Source organism: Colobus angolensis, unplaced genomic scaffold (assembly GCF_000951035.1).
Source record: "Colobus angolensis palliatus isolate OR3802 unplaced genomic scaffold, Cang.pa_1.0 Scaffold246, whole genome shotgun sequence".
Taxonomy (NCBI): domain Eukaryota; kingdom Metazoa; phylum Chordata; class Mammalia; order Primates; family Cercopithecidae; genus Colobus; species Colobus angolensis.
The window spans coordinates 1,783,512-1,794,365 of NW_012115666.1; the positions used below are offsets into that span (position 1 = coordinate 1,783,512).

The 10,854-nt window shown below is 44.9% G+C and overlaps 1 protein-coding gene across 2 annotated transcripts in view; it reads left to right on the forward strand.

Annotated features, from left to right (window-relative positions):
* The first annotated feature begins 10,374 nt into the window (after positions 1–10,374).
* The window catches only part of GOLM1 (golgi membrane protein 1), a 74,085-nt gene continuing 73,605 nt past the window's right edge, over positions 10,375–10,854 (forward strand). Inside the window, exon 1 of one of the 2 annotated variants that reach the window (XM_011945889.1) lies at positions 10,375–10,554. The gene's annotated coding sequence lies outside the window, so the exon portion shown is untranslated. The remainder of the gene's footprint in view (positions 10,555–10,854) is intronic. The other variant, XM_011945891.1, reaches the window with a different exon arrangement.

The window sequence follows — 10,854 nt, forward strand, 5'->3', positions numbered from 1 at the left end:
TCTCCATGTTGGTCAGGCTGGTCTTGAACTCCTGACCTCAGGTGATCTGCCTGTCTCGGCCTCCCAAAATGCTGGGATTACAGGCGTGAGCCACTGCGCCTGGCCTAACACAAGTTTTTTTTTTTTCCCTCTTTGCTTTGGCTCCCTGATTCCCCACTTTTTTTTGTTGGTGTTGTTCTCATTGTGCGGTTTCTTTTAGAAGTTTGATGTGAAAAACAAGGTGGGTGTTGGAAGATGCCCTTGGCAAAGAAAATAGCTGTGTCTTTTTTCATGCAACCTCCTCCTTCCCCCTACAATCTCCATCCTCCCCCTTGGCCCCTGATTCACTGTGTCCCTGAATCTCTCCTTCTGATTGATTTCCACTCACTGCCCTCAGGAATGTGCTCAAAAACTAATCATTACCAAAGTATCAATGCCCTGCTGGCTGCTCTGGTTATCCATTGCTGCATAACAAAGCATCACAAAATCCAGTGGCTTCAGACAACAATCATTTTCTTATTCTCTCTCTGGTTCTGGGTGCTGACTAGTACAGTGGATCCTTCTGGCTCAGGGTATCTCCTGCAGTTGCAGTCAGATGGAAAACTCGGCGGCAGGGGACGATGACTCCAGAGCTGACAGGTCTCCGTGTCTGGCAGGTGATGCTAGCTGTTGGCTGAGACCACAGATGGGGCTGGTGGACAGACACCTACACATGGCCTCTGCATGTGGCCTGGGCTCCCTCACAGCATAGTGTCTCCTCACAGCAACAGGAGCCCCCAAGAGATAGCCAGGAGGAAGCTGTGCTACCTTTTATGACCCAGCTTCGGCCTCAGATCTGCTGTAGTCCCTCTGTTGGAGTAGTCGTAAGCCCCCACCCAGATTCATGGGGAAGAGACACAGACTCCACTCTCAATGGAAGGAGTGTCCAAGAGTTTTGGGACCAAAGCAAGTCGCAACTTTCCCTTTGCCCTCCTTAGTTAAGTCTGGACCATTGAAACTCCAGCTTTACTAAGACACTAGGGTCCAGGTGTGGTGGCTCATGCCTATAATCCCAGCACCTTGGGAGGCTGGGGCGGGTGGATCACCTGAGGTCAGAAGTTCAAGACCAGCCTGGCCAACATGGTGAAACCCCATCTCTACTAAAAACACAAAAAACTTAGCCGGGCATGGTGGTGGGCACCTGTAATCCCAGCTACTCGTGAGGCTGAGGCAGGAGAATCACTTGAACCCGGGAGGCAAAGGTTGCAGCGAGCCAAGATTGTGCCATTGCACTCTAGCCTGGGCAACAAGAGCTAAACTGTGTTTCAAAAAATAACATACTAGGGCTTCACTTGCCATTAACCTGCCTCACTAGGAATGGCAGAGACTGGCAGCTGTCACAAAACATCTCTTCTGCCTTTCTTATTTAGGAAAAACACCCAGTTTTTATCTGGGCACATTGCTTCCCACAATATGAGACTCTATTTCCCAGATGCCTTGCAGCTAGATGTGGACATGTGACTAAGTTCTGGAGAAGCAAAGTAATCAGAAATCTCATACGCAACTTCTGAGAGGTGGCCTTGAAGGAAGGGAAGAAGCTCTTTTTCCTTTCTGCTGAATGGAATGTGGAAGTGACAGCTTCGGCCGTCTGGGATTACAAGGATCCCAGGGTATTTGGAGCCATGGAGCGGTGGAACCTGAGTCCCTGTTGACTTTCAGATCTGCCCTTTCAGCCCAAGACTGCCCACTAAAGACTTACTCTGTGAGAAGCTAAAACTTTGTGGGCTTAAGTCACTGTCATTTTTGGCTTCCTGTAGTGATGAGACAGCTGAGCCTAATCCTAAAATGGTATAAAAACCAAAGCTCTCTGTCTTGGCTTTATGTCCTGAAGAGCAGAACCCTAAAAAGAAAAAGGATCTTCCCCAGATCCAGTTGAATATCCTTTCATTATTCACTAAAACATTAGATTCTCTCTTGAATCTGGTGTTTCTCAATAGGTGCGCTACTCATATGGAGAGACAAAAGTATTTTTGTTGTTGTTGTGCAGGACACTTAACTAAATCAATAGCAGGCCCGGCGCGGTGGCCCACGCCTGTAATCCCAACAACTTTGGGAGGCCAAGGTGGGTGGATCACCTGAGGTCAGGAGTTCAAGACCAGCCTGGCCAACACTATGAAAACAACACCATCTCTCCTAAAAATACAAAAATTAGCCAGGTGTGGTGGCACATGCCTGTAATCCCAGCTACTAGGGAGGCTGAGGCAGGAGAATCACTTGAACCCGGGAGGCGGAGGTTGCAGTGAGCTGAGATCGCACCATTTTACCACTGCACTCTAGCTTGGGCGACAGAGTGAGACTTGTCTCAAAAAAATAAATAAATAAAAACAAATATGAAAATATTTTTTAAAACATTAGCCAGGCATGGTGGTGTGCACCTATAGTCTCAGCTACTTGGAAGGCTGAAGCAGGAGAATTGCTTGAACCTAGGAGGTGGAGGTTGTAGTGAACTGAGATCACACCACTGCACTCCAGCCTGGACGATGGAGCAAGACTCTGTCTCATAAAAAGAAAAAAAAAAAAAAGAAAAAAGGTCAATAGCAGACATTCCCTCACCCTTATGCCCACAAATCACTGTTAAAACACAAAAGTCAGCAGGGCGTGGTAGCTCACACCTGTAATCCCAGCACTTTGGGAGGTCGAGGAAGGTGGATCACCTGAGGTCGGAAGTTTGAGACTAGCCTGGTCAACATGGTGAAACTCTGTCTCTACTAAAAATACAAAAAGTAGCCAGGCATGGTGGCGGGTGCCTGTGATTCCAGTTACTCGGGAGGCTGAGGCAGGAAAATCGCTTGAACCTGGGAGGCAGAGGTTGCTGTGAGCCGAGATCATGCCATTGCACTCCAGCCTGGGCAACAAGCGCAAAACTCTGTCTCAAAAAAAAAAAAAAGCTCCCCAAATTTCCAAATGCTCCCTAGGTATACAATATCACCCTCAGTTGGAAACCACTGCTTTGTGTGAGTCTGTGTGTGTGTGTGTGTATGTGTGTGTGTTGTACAATACTGGTCTGTTTTTAATTTTTTTGATACATAATGTACATTTTTCAGGGTACATGTGATAATTTAATACATTCATATATTTGTAAAGATCAAATCAGTGTGATTGGAATATCTATCACCTTAAATCTTTGTCTTTACTTTGTGCTAGGAACACATTCAAATTATTCTCTTCTAGCTATTTGAAATACACAATAAACTATTATAAACTATAGTCACCCTACTGGTCTATCAAACACTGGTTCTTAGTTCTTCTATCAAACTGTATATTTGAACTGTATTAGTCAGCCTCTCTTCATCCTCCCCTCCGCCCCTCCCAGCCTCTGGTAATCACCAATCTACCCTCTACCTTCATAAGATCCACTTGTTTTTAGCCCCCACATTTAAGTGAGAACATGTGATATTTGTCTTCCTGTGCTTGTCTTTTAACACCTAACATAATGACACAACCACTGCTGCACACCAAGAAAGCAGGACTGGCCCTCTCTCCCACCTACCTTAGATGTTCTATGTTCTTTCTTTCTGATGACTAATGCTGGGCATGACTCATTTCAAAACCCACATAGATGTGACCTCACCATGTCACCCTTGGTGGATACCTTGGTTCACTTTTTTTTTTTTGAGATGGAGTCTCACTCTGTCACCTAGACTGGAGTGCAGTGGCGTGATCTCAGCTCATTGCAACCTCTGCTTCCTGGGTTCAAGTGATTCTCTTGTCTCAGCTTCCCGAGTAGCTGGGATTACAGGCGTGCACCATGATGCCTGGCTAATTTTTTTTGTAGTTTTAGTAGAGACAGGGTTTCACCATGTTGGCCAGGCTGGTCTCAAACTTCTGACCTCAAGTGATCCACCTGCCTTGGCCTCCCAAAGGGTTGGGATTACAAGCGTGAGCCATAACACCTGGCTGGTGCCTTGACTCTTAACTCTGGTTATGAGAAAATCTTTCTGGGTACAGAGAACTCATCAAGTTTCCTAAGATGAGAGGTCTCTGGGCACACAAATCAAGGTAGGATGAGAAGAATTGGGTGCAAGTGCTCTATTCCACAGCCCATAAGCACATACTTGTGTGAAAAAAGAGTACTATCAAAACAAAGGACAGAAACCACTGAAATACAATTGAGGTTGATATTTAAGACTTTAGGCCGGGCGCGGTGGCTCAAGCCTGTAATCCCAGCACTTTGGGAGGCCGAGACGGGCAGATCACGAGGTCAGGAGATCGAGACCATCCTGGCTAACACGGTGAAACCCCGTCTCTACTAAAAATACAAAAAACTAGCCGGGCGAGGTGGCAGGCGCCTGTAGTCCCAGCTACTCGGGAGGCTGAGGCAGGAGAATGGCGTAAACCCGGGAGGCGGAGCTTGCAGTGAGCTGAGATCCGGCCACTGCACTCCAGCCCCGTCTCAAAAAAAAAAAAAAAAAAAAGACTTTAAAAAAATTTTTTTGAGACAGGGTCTCACTTTGTCACCCTGGCTGGAGTGCAGTGGCACAATTTCGGCTCACAGCAGCCTCGAACTCCTCCTGGGCTCAAGCGATCCTCCTGCCTCAGCCCCCCAAGTAGCTGGGAGTACAGGTGTATGCCACCATGCCTAGCTCATTTTTCATATTTTTTGTAGAGATGGGTTTTCTCCATGTTGCCCAGGCTGGTCTCGAACTCCTGAGCTCAAGCAATCCACCCACCTTGGCCTCCCAAAGTGTTAGGATTACAGGCGTGAGCCACCACACCACACCAGCCCCAAACTATTTTAAATAAGTATCCTCCTTTCTCAAAAGTCATTGAAAAACACGCTATAGTAGAAGCATCATTGAGCCAGGCAACTTCTTAAGTTTGTAGGTTTACAAGTTTTCTTAATATTGCTGCACAGTTAAAATAAACCATGGAACCTCTCATTCCACAGTTATAAGCCTCAAGGTCAAAAAAATTAACCTACTTCAGTAGCCTTTTGAAGGAGCTGAGGGAATATTCTGAGAACAAAAGGCATGCAAGCATTAGTAAAGTAGAAGAACCACTTTTTGTACAACTTCATCTTGATGCAAAAACACACACCTTTTCCACCTACACTGGACCAGGGTGCTACCTTATATTAGGTTGGTGCAAAAGTAATGGCAAGAGCCACAATTACTTTTGCATCAACCTAAAACAAGTAACTAATGGTGGCTTTTGCCATTACTTTTGCACCAATCTAATATATACCAGACCTCACATCTTCAAACTGTGACATGATACCCTCCAGCATGGTCCTTTTCCTTCTCACTTGCTCAAGGAAACTGACAGGCATTGCACACAGCCCCGCCCTGCCCCTCTGGCTGGTTCCTCCGCAGTCCTTGGCATTCGGACCTGTCTCTAACGTGTACCCCACAACAAGAAGAGCAAATGGTGAAGGCAGCTCTGTAAGAGCATCAGTCAAAAGATGTTACAGGTCTCACAACACACTACGGCACCCCTTTACTCGGTGATGGCAGACTTTTACAAACTAATATGTCCTTCTCAATTCCAAATCGTATCCAGGTTCATGACACCATGGAGGTATAATCGCACTGTTTTACAACCCCAATCAATACAGAAGACTGAAGGCAGTTACTTGAATGCTTAAAATTACAAGAGCCATCTACTCTAGAATGAGGATGGATCAACGTCCAGGAATTTCTACTTTCCTTTGGACTATAACAACCTGACCTTTCAAAGGTTTGGAATAATCAATAAAAAACCTTCTTCCAACACAGGATTTCCAGAGAACAAAAACAAAACAATGGCAAAAACCAAACAGAATACCCAGTTAAATCTGAATTTCAGAAAAACAACACATAATTTTTTTAGTATCTGTCCCATGGTACATTTGGGAAACACTTGTACTAAAACAATTATTTGTTGTTAATCTGAAGTTCATATTTAACTGGCAAACCTACCAGGTAACAAAAAGATTCTAAGACTCTATTAGTCAGGATTCTTTTGCCTGCTTGTAACAGAAACCCATTTCATACTGGCCTAAGTAAAATGAGAAATTAAATGGCTGATAAAGCTGCTAAGTCCAGGGATAGATCTAGCTTCAGATACTGCTTGATCCAGAAGTTCAAATGACATCATCGACACTAGGTATTTGTCTCTATCTTTCTCCACATATAAGGCCCAGGTCTCTACGTGATGGCCATAAACAGCTTGTGGCCTATATTCTCCCAATATGGGCTGCCTTCGTGGGAAAAGAGAACTTTTCTGTCTCAGTAGTTTCAGGGATTGTCTTATAATGGAGTCTTAACTGGACTAATTGGGTCATGTGCCTCTCCCTGAACCAATTACTAGAACCTATAGAATCGGACGTTGTATCAGTTTCTTATGGCTGCTATAACGAATTACCCAACCTGGATGGCATAAAACAATGGAAATTTTATTCCCTCATAGTTCTGGAGGTGGGGCTGTGTTCCTTCAAAGGCTACAGCAGGGAAACTGTTCCAGCTTCCCGTGGCCAAAGACATCCTTGGCTTGTGGCCCCATACTCCAGTCTCTGCCCTCTGTAGTCACATTGCCTCCTATTTTCTGTCTCAAAACTCCCATTTCCTTTCGATTATAAGGACACTTACAGTTTATTCATAGCCTACCCAGATAATCCAGGATAAGCGCCCCCTCTCATGATCCTTAACTTAATTACATACTTTGCCATATAAGATAATATTTAAAAGTTCTGGGGATTAGAGCATGGATATATCTTTGGTGGGGGACAACTGTTCAGCTTACGACAGATACTTAGGATTGAAAAGTCAGGGAGAATTAGTTCTCCAAAAAAATGATGATGTTGGTACCTGAAAAAGGAAATAAGGGATGCTGGAAAGCAAACACAGCAAGATATTTACAGCAAATACATTTTAGTCTGTTCAATTAAATTTATTTCATGCAGTTTACCCTTGAACAATCTAAGGGTTGGATACACCCCCATCTCTGCACAGTCGGAAATCTGCATTTGATTCCCCCAAAACTTAACTACTGATAGCCTACTGTTGACTGGGAGCCTTACTGATAACATAGACAGTTGATTAACACATATTTTGCATGTTATATGTATTTTATACTGTATTCTTACAAAAAGGTAAGCTAGAGAAAAGAAGGTAGTATTTAAGAGGAATGAACTAGGATATCTAGCAGAAGAAATCTCTAAGCAGTAAAGCATTCAAGGTGTTGCATGGATTATTTTGGCTGCTTACAGTAAAATTAGAGAAGAGATAAATGATTAAAAAATGAAATTTATAATTAAAAAGGAAGCAGAAAGTAAAAATTGTGAAAATGTTCAGCCTGGCCAAGAGTGCAAAGTGATGTCTGGGAGGGTCTCATAAGGATGTAAGTCCTTGTAGGGATGTGGTCCAGTGAACCCCTTGCTAAAGAGATTACCAGGGATAGAAGGGAGTCAGGTATATTCATCAAGACAAGAAAGACCCCAGTGGCATTTCAGAGATTTTTTTAGGTTGCCCCTTCCAATGTAGGTCTAGAGCAGGACCTTGAAGGCAAGGTTTCCAGAGAGGTGGCCATAAGACCTCAATATTTGCTACCTGGCACTGCCTCAAGTATCTTTTCCCCACGTTCCAGCACAGCACTCCACAGCTGCTGCAGTTGTGTGGCTCAAGTGGGCCCAGGTGTTGCTTGGGCTACTGTTCTAGAGGGTGCAAGTGGTAGACCTTGGCAGCATCCATGTGGTATTAATTCTGAAGGTGCGCAGAGTTCACGAGCTGTGGGGCTATGGCAGCCTCCACCTGGATTCCAAAGAATGTACTGGACAGCCTGGGGATCCAGGCAGAAACTTGCCATAGAGGTAGAATTGCCAAAGAGATTCCCCACCAGGGAAATGCCTAATGGAGCCATGGGAGCAAAGCCATAGCAGGGAACCACCAACTAGACCAATGGAACTGTGGGGCTGGGGCTGTCCCAGAGCCCCCAGAACTGTAGAGCTACCAGTGTACAACACAGCTGGGAAGAGCTTCAGGCATGACACTACAAACCATGAGGTCTGTGACACGACTGTGGCCAGCAAAGTTATACAGATGGGGCAGCCCAAGACCTTTAGGGTCCAACCCTCACCCTAGTATGCCTAGAAGATGAGACACAGTCAAGAAAGACTATTCTGAGGCTTTGGGATTTAATGTTGTTTTCCCTGTTGGGTTTTGGACTTACTTGGGACAAGTTACCCCTCTTTTCTTACCTATTTCTCCCTTTTGGAATGTGAATACCTATACTGTGCCTGTGTCACTGTTGTATTTTAGGAGTAAATAATCTGTTTTAATTTCACAGACTCATTGCTGGAGGAAATCTGTCTTAGGATGAATTGTGCCTTGTGTCTTGCTCATATCTGATTTAGATGAGACTCTGGACTTTCTAGTTGGTGCTAGAGTGAAGGCCTTAGGGCTGCCAGGTGCAGTGGCTCATGACTGTAGTCCCACCACTCTTGAAGGCTGAGGCAGGTGGATCACTTGAGCCCAGGAGTTTGAGACCAGCCTGGGCCGCATGTCGAAACCTCATCTCTACAAAAAATACCAAAAAAAAAAAAAAAAAAAAAAATTGGCTGAGCATGATGGCATGCACCTGTAGTCCCAGTTACTCGGGAGGCTGAGGTGGGAGAATCACCTGAGCCCAGGAGGTCGCGGTTGTAGTGAGCCATGATCACACCACTGCATTCCCGCCTGGGGGACAGAGTGAAACCCTGTCTCTAAATAAATAAATAAATAAATGCCTTTAGGGCTATTGGGTTGGAATAAATGTATTTTGTATATGAGAAGGATATGAACTGGGGGTGGGGGAGGCATAGAAGCAGAATGCTATGGTTTGAATGTGTGCTCCACAAAGCATGTGTTGAAAATTGAATCTCAAGTGCAACAGTGTTGGGAGGTGGGGCCCAAAAGGAGGTGTTTAGGTCATAAAGGCTCCACTCTTATAAATAAATTAATGCCAATTATAGAGGGCTTGAGGCTGCAAGTTCAATTTCACATGCACTCTCTTGCCCTTCTGCCTTCCACCATAGGATGATGCAGCAAGAAGGCCCTTACTAGATGCCAGCACCTTGATATTAGACTCCCCAGCCTTCAGAACTATGAGAAATTTCTTTTCTTTATAAATTACTCAGTCTGTGGAATTGTGTTATATCAACACAAAATGGACTAAGACATTAAGGAAAGGATGCTTAACAGGCAAACATGGATGCTTCCTTCAACCAACCACTGTAGCCCCTTGCACATTGTTTAATCAAAACCCATCCAGTTGAAGTTTAGGGCCGGCAACTGATTAGGTTATTTATAAGGAATGTAAATTATGTATATACACCTATATAAAACTGCATCTTAAAATTTTCAACTGTTGTCATAAAGAATCTAACGAAAAGGACAAATTCATCTTCAATTAAAATACAGCTCATTCAGCTAGCTGCCTTAGCACCTAGACATATGGACCTGCTCCATAAAGTGTTTAAGAATCACTGAGTGAGTCACTGACTAATTAGTTGCTGATAAATGAGAGACTAGGGGAGACCCTCCTTAGAGGCAAATGATGTAGAAGTTACAGTCCACCAGTCTAAGAATGCAAACTCTACTAGGAGAGCTAAAATGGGCAGGAAAGGGAATTTCCTGTCCCTGTCCCCAATTATGGTTATTTAAGCTCACTAGAAGATCAGAGCACAGTGATGCAAGTCTGCAAAACCAGGGCTGACATCCGACATAGCCTCAGCTTCTGAATGCTTTGGTCTGACCCTGCAGATATAACAGTTGCAGATAACAAAAATATCATTTTGGAATATAGTAGAATATTCCTCTAAAGGGGTCACCTATTGTCAGTTTCTAACTCAGCTAAGAGGTTTTGGCTCATGAAGATGTTTCCTGCAGTTAAGATGCTCCATGCTCAGGTGGCAGTAGGGTATCTTCATCACCTTTTTCAAGGTGACTCTTTGTTCTGGTTAAAATCAATTTCAGCTGTGGGCATTCCTTTAGGCGTTCATGTATTTGTTTTTTTTATTGACGGCATTTGGGAGAGGCGCAGAGGAAGGAGCTTCCTTTCCCAGACACCAGCGCTAAGAAGACACGAAGAGACATGACTCTAGGAAAACCGTTCTCAATCTTGGCTGTATACTGTATTAGGATTATCTGGGAAGCTCAAAACAAACAAAAAATATCAAGTTCAGTTTGAACTCTGCAAGTGGGACCCTGGTATCTAAATGCTCTAAAAGCTCTCCAAATAATTCTAATGGATGGCAGGTGCTGCCAGAGTTAAGAACCATTACTTTAGACTTTCCTAGCACGGTTTCCTTGTAGGTCATTAGTTTTGTGGCATTCTCTCCAGGAGGTACCGCCTCACAGGGCTTCTCAAACATCAGTGCGCCTGAGCGTCACCTGAGGCGCTGTTTTAAATGCAGCTGCCCAGGCTAGAAGATCACACCCGAAGGCGTCCGGGAATCTTCACTTTTTCCGTTGCTAGTACTAGTGGAAGGGTCACAGACCAAACACTAAGGCCTGAGCGGTGACAACCCAAGCGAGATGATGGTCAAGAGGGAATACCTAGTGGGAGAAAAAAGACAATTTTGTGAGTATAAACCCCCTAAAAACCTGTTTTTCGTTCGCTTCCTTCTCTGGGCAGTTTTGACCCAGACGACTTTATAAAGAAGGTAACATGAGTGTGGCGCTGGGTGTGGTTAGCTGTTCGGGAACATTCCCTCTGGGTGGAACGTGGGATGGGGTTTCCCCCAGGTACCCTTTCCCCACCGCCGCTTCCCCGCTCCGCGCCGCTGCTCAGGAGCCGTCTCCCGCGTCGGAAGGGGCTCTAGGGTGGCCCAGGGGAGGGGCAACGCCCAGCGGCGAGCAGGGGGCTCACGCTGGCGTTCCT